Below are 6,102 nucleotides of genomic sequence, written 5' to 3' on the forward strand. Positions count from 1 at the left end.
GTAAGGAGCAACATTAAAACTCAGAACGTACAGAAATTATTCCATATTTGAAGGTTGTCCCCTCCTTAAAACATTGCTCTTTATGCTAAAGTATGATTTTTCGTCCCAATCCTTCAGAACGGCTACCGAAAACAGGGGGTCATTTAATTATAAAAGGAAACTCTTAAATAGTGCTAAACAGCTTTAGCATAAAGAGCAAGGTATTGAGAAGGGGGCAACCCTCCATACACAGAACAATTTCTCTTTGTTTTGAGTTTTAATGTTGCTCCTTACTTTCAGTAAAAAAACTTATTTTTTTATTTAATTTCTAAAAAGAATTATCCCCAACCTTTAATATATCTGCTACTGGGAGGATTTTTTCGAGAAATGAAATCAAACTGATTTATATTAAACTTATAATTTAAACACCTTACAGTATTCTCTGAATAATATGATTCTGGAAAAGAGTATGTGTTTATCAATCTTGATTGAGACATAAAGTTCTACATTTATACTTAAATACATTTGTACTTAAATTTGATTCGAGCTAAAATTTTGACTCTATTTTATCTATCTTATGGTTATCTATTTTGTATCTAATCAGTTATCTATTTATGGTTACATTTATTTCACTATTTCATTTATTTTCAGGTTATCTATTTATTTCAGGTTATCTATTTATGGTTATCTATCTTGTATCTATTTTATGGTTACATTCATTCGTTTTAAAACCTTGTCATTTCAAGATTCTAATTTAAAAGTTCAATTATATATAAATGTAAAAAATTTAACTATAAGTTCGCTATGTCCTGTTCTAATAAAACAACGCAATTGTTAGTGTTTTCACAAACTTGTTTTATTTTCAAACCCGTGTTCGCAAAACTTGAGCAGAAATTACCATTTCCAGGTAAATTTCTCAAACGAATAGAAACGCAGCCTAAGAAAGCTAATGGCGCATATTTAGCTTGAAACTAAAAAATTGAACGTAAGATTCCATATGTCTTCCTAAAACATAAAATTGAACTATTTTTGTTGAATTGCAGTATTTTAGTTGACAATAGCTTGTTTTGAATTTTTATATGATTCCTTAACTTTTTTTTTATCGCAATTTTATTTTTGACTTGACCAAATATCTTGTTTATTTGATGACTTAGGTTCACTTATGTTCAATTCCAAATTCCGGTTAGCATTAATCTGCAAGAAGCTGTTTCTAACAATTTTAGTCGACTTGGACAAGTCTGAGCACTGTGTATATGTTTTTTTTTTTGTTTTTTTTTTTTTTGCATTTTAAGAAAAAATGAAATATAAGATCCTTCATTAATTTCAAAATTTCATCCAATATTTCGCTTTTAAGTCTTTCCTTTTATCAATGCCTAATTTGATTTTAGAAATTACTAGCTGTATGAATAGTGTAGCAATAATTGACTTCTCGTGATAATCCAAGAATGATTTTTTAAGCGAAATAAGAAAATTAAGAAAAGCAGAAAAGAAAATTAAGAAAGGAAATCAAGAAAGGAAATTAGAAAGAAGGAATTAAAAAAAAGAAAAAGAAAAAGAAGATTTTTTTTGTAGCGACTACATGCAAGCTAGCTAAAAACTAAGAAAACGAGTCCATGTTTTCCGTCTTATACCAATCGATACAAGCCGAAAATAATCAATCTTAATCACAACAGTAAAAAACCTTTCGAATAAAAAGCAACTTTAGAATTTAATTTAGAAGCCATTCCTGCATAAAGTAGTATGAGATTTTCAAAGCCTTTGAAATATTCTAATAGGAATGGTAGAGTAATTTCTTTTCCTTTGGTAGCTCTTTTCCATAACTTTTACGGTTCCTTTTGTCATTCAATTAATGATAATTTACATATATTTATTAACAAACTTTCAAAGTTGCTATATTAAGGGATTTAAGAAAATTGTTCTTTTTTTACAAAACGAAGATTCTGAAAAGAATATAATTATTTTAATTCTCAATTCATCCCAAGTCTCTTAAAGTTTTCAAAAGTTTTATTTTCAATTAGTTCGAAAGGACTGAAAGTCGTAGCTATCTTAAAAATTTCATATATGCGCTCCCTTTAAAAGGAATTCTCTAAATTAGAAATGTTTTTTTTTTAGCCTGAAGGTTACGAGATCTTTAATTTTTTAAATAAAGGTAAAAAAGTTTAAAATATAATAACCATAAGCCATTCAATATCTTTGAAGGGCTGCTACACCCTTAGGCTGTTACACACTACCAGGCAAAGTATTAGCTTTCCCGGAATATTTTTGATTTTAATTGACACACCTGTCTGATTTTAAGTATTTTATTTTCTCAATATCTATTGTTCTTTAACTGTCAAGTCAGTTTACAATATTATTAATATTATTATTATAATTTCTAGTGCTAATCAAGACAGCAGCGCCAACTTATTAAAGAATGGTATCACAGACGTATTATTCATTATTTTTTTTTGTACTAGTATTTGCAAAAGGCAATATCCATGTAACCTTGGACGGTGGGCGAGTAGATAAAGTTCAAATACCTCTGGTAAAGCAAAAACCAATGGGAAGGTAACTAACCCTTTTTTGCCCTTTTTTCCTCCCAGGAATCCACCTAGTCTCCCAAATTATTGTGTTAGATTAAAATTCTAAGATATTAAATTATATTTCCCAGACACACTGAAACTGTTCAATAGCATTGCTGTAGTTAAGAAGACTTACTCAAAGAAATCTTTCGATTGCTGGCTCTTGTGATCAAGGTACTAACAGGATTTGTATCCTTATAAGTTGGCAATTCTCAAACTTTTAAACTTTTCAGCCTTCTCGTGCATAAAGGCTTCGAATTGACGGTCGTCAATTCGACCGTCGACTGAGAAAAGTAATTTTCACTCTGGGCTCTTCAAGGATTTTGAAGTCAGAACAGATGGGTTTCGCAGCATTATTGCAGACTGAATAATTGCCAAACGAATCAAGTCCTCAACTAAAATAAACCCAACCATGTCTTAACTCGGTACAAGAACAAACGATGTCCAAAATCCTTACAGAAACAAAACAGTTCAAAAGTTTAAAACAGTCAAAACAGAATAAAAGTTTAAACTGCATTCTAAAATTTTATGTAGAATTTAAATCAAATCTAGTACCTTCCTTTAAAAAAAATAAAGGAAACAATTAGATATTGATCTAATTGTTTTAAATGAGTAAATGTAACCTGAAACAAATATAATAAAATGAATAATCAAACCTAAAATGACTAGAATTATCATAAATAAAAGTTGTATTTCATAGTTACTCATGCCCCCCCTCAAGTAAGAATATCATTTGCACCTTACTGAAAACAATACGTGAATTGAACAAACATCTTTTGATTAAATAAAACAAAATATAAAATAAATAAAAGGCCGACTTAAGAGAAAACAACATAAAGCTCGATTGCATTAGTAGGTTAGAATTATCTTTAGGTTAGATACTGTTTTAAAAAGAAGAATTGAGAGACAGAGTCAAACTTTAGCGTAAAGAGCGGGGCGTTGATGAGGAAGCAGCCTCTTTCATATACGAAGTAATTTCTGTTCGTTTTAAGTTTTAATGTCGCTCCTTACTTTCAGTAAAAAAAACTTGTTTTTTTTTATTTAATTTCTGAACGTTTTTGAATCAATGCATGTTTTGATTTTGGCTCTCCGCAGAGGAATAATTAAAACAAAATTTGCATTTTTTTTGGCTAAATGGCTTTCTCATAATTTTGATCGAATGATTTTGAGAAAAAAAGAGCGGGGGAGGAAGCCTAGTTGCCCTCCGATTTTTTGGTCAATTAAAAAGGCAACTAGAACTTTTAATTTTTTACGAATATTTTTATTTGTAAAAGATTTACTCAACTTATAAATTAACTTACGTAAAGAACTTTTGTATTCTCATATTTTTATTACACATATGAGGGGGTTTGCCCCCTTGTCAGATCCTCGCTCTTTACACTAAAGCTTAAATTTTGTCCCAATTCATTAAGAATGACCCCAGAATCACAAAAGCCGTAGAATAAATAGTTGAAATTACTAAAAATACTTTAACGTAAAGAGCGAGGTATTAGGAAGAGGTGAGCCCCTCAAATGGGTAATAATTTCTGTTTGTTTTAAGTTTTAATGCTGTTCCTTACTTCCAGCTGAAAGAACTTTTTTATATTTATTTTTTCATTGTGTTTTTAAATAATGCTAGTAAATCCTGCGCTCCCTTCATGGAGATTTTCTTCCCCCATGACAAATTATCGATGGAAAGTTCCCCCAGCATATCCCCCTCTTCTCAACCCCTCCCCCAAACAAAAAAATCCTCCTGAAAACGCCTGTACACTTCCCAATAACCATTACTATATGTAAGCATTGGTCAAACTTTGTAACTTGTTGCCCCTCCCATGGGGACTGTGGGGGAGTAAGTCGTCCCCAAAGACATAGTTATAAGGTTTTGCGACTACGCTGAATAAAATGGCTATCTCAGAATTTTGATCCGTTGACTTTGGTAAAATAATTAGCGTGGGAGGGGGCCTAGGTGCCCTCCAATTTTTTGGTCACTTAAAAAGGGCACTAGAACTTTTCATTTCCGTTAGAATGAGCCCTCTTGCAACATTCTAGGACAACTGGGTCGATACGATCACCCCTGGGAAAAAAAAAAAACAAATAAACACGCATCCGTGATCTGCCTTCTGGCAAAAAATACAAAATTCCACATTTTTGTAGATAGGAGCTTGAAACTTCTACAGTAGGGTTCTCTGATACGCTGAATCTGATGGTGTGATTTTCGTTAAGATTCTATGACTTCTAGGGGGCTTTTCCCCCTATTTTCTAAAATAACGCAAAATTTCTCAGGCTCGTAACTTTTGATGGATAAGACTTAACTTGATGAAACTTATATATTTAAAATCAGCATTAAAATGCGATTCTTTTGATGTAGGTATTCGTATCAAAATTCCATTTTTTAGAGTTTTGGTTACTATTGAGCCGGGTCGCTCCTTATTACAATTCGTTACCACGAACTGTTTGATATGTTAAATAAAAAACTAATTTTTAAATTAAAAGTAAGGAGCGATATTAAAACTTAAAACCAACATAAATTATTTCGTATATGAAGGGGGATGTCTTACAAATTATTTCGTATATGAAGGGGGATGTCTTACCTTCAGTTAAAAAAAACTTGTTTTTTCTATTTAATAAACCTCTTTATGCTAAAGTATTTTTAGTAATTTCAAATATTTATTCTACAGTCTTTGTGATTCAGGGGTCATTCTTAAGGAATTGGGACAAAATTTAAGCTTGAGTGTAAAGAGCGAGGTATTGACGAGGGGATGAACCCCTTCATATAAAATAATAAAAACATACGAATATTGAAGTTTTTTACGTAAGTTAATTCGTAAGTTACGTATATATTTTACTAATGAAAACGTTCGTAAAAAATTAGAAGTCCTAGTTGACTTTTTAAGTAATCAAAAAATTGCAGGACAACTAGGCCTCCTCCCCCACTCCTTTTTTTCAAAAAATCTTCCCATTAAAACTATGACAAAGCAAAAAAAATTGATATGCAAATTTTGTTTTAATTATTTATGTGCGGAGAGCCAGAATCAAAACATGTATTAATTCAAAAACGTTCAGAAATTAAATAAGAAATAAGTTTTTATTTTAACTGAAAGTATGGAGCAACATTGAAACTTAAGACGAACAGAAATTACTCCGTATACGAAAGGGGCTTTTCCTCCTCCACGCCCCGCTCTTTACGCTAAAGCTTGACTCTTTCTCTTAAATCTACTTTTTAAAAAAGTATCAAAACTTTAGCGTAAAGAGCGGGGCGTTGAGGAGGAAAGGCCCCTTTCATATGCGGACTAATTTCTGTTCGTTTTAATTTTTAATGTCGCTCCTTACTTTCAGCTAAAAAAAACTTGTTTTTTTTTTTAAACTTCTGAACGTTTTTAAATTAATGCAGGTTTTGATTTTGGCTCACCCCGCTTGAATAATTGAAACGAAATTTGGATATTAATTTTACTTTTTTGGCTAAATGGATTTCTCAAAGTTTCGATCGTATGATTCTTAGAAAAAGGGGCAGGTGAGAGGGCCTATTTGCCCTCCAATTTTTGGTTACTTAAAATGGCCACTAGAAGTTTTAATTTTATTTACG

The 6,102-nt window shown here is 31.2% G+C and overlaps 1 protein-coding gene across 1 annotated transcript in view; it reads right to left on the minus strand.

The window, feature by feature from the left end:
• LOC136035281 (uncharacterized) overlaps window positions 1-2,811 on the minus strand; it is a 59,152-nt gene extending 56,341 nt beyond the window's left edge. The window contains exon 1 of the mRNA XM_065716965.1: window positions 2,677-2,811. The gene's annotated coding sequence lies outside the window, so the exon portion shown is untranslated. The remainder of the gene's footprint in view (window positions 1-2,676) is intronic.
• Between the last annotated feature and the right edge of the window lie 3,291 nt (window positions 2,812-6,102).

The sequence above is a fragment of the Artemia franciscana genome, chromosome 14, assembly GCF_032884065.1.
Source record: "Artemia franciscana chromosome 14, ASM3288406v1, whole genome shotgun sequence".
Lineage (NCBI taxonomy): Eukaryota > Metazoa > Arthropoda > Branchiopoda > Anostraca > Artemiidae > Artemia > Artemia franciscana.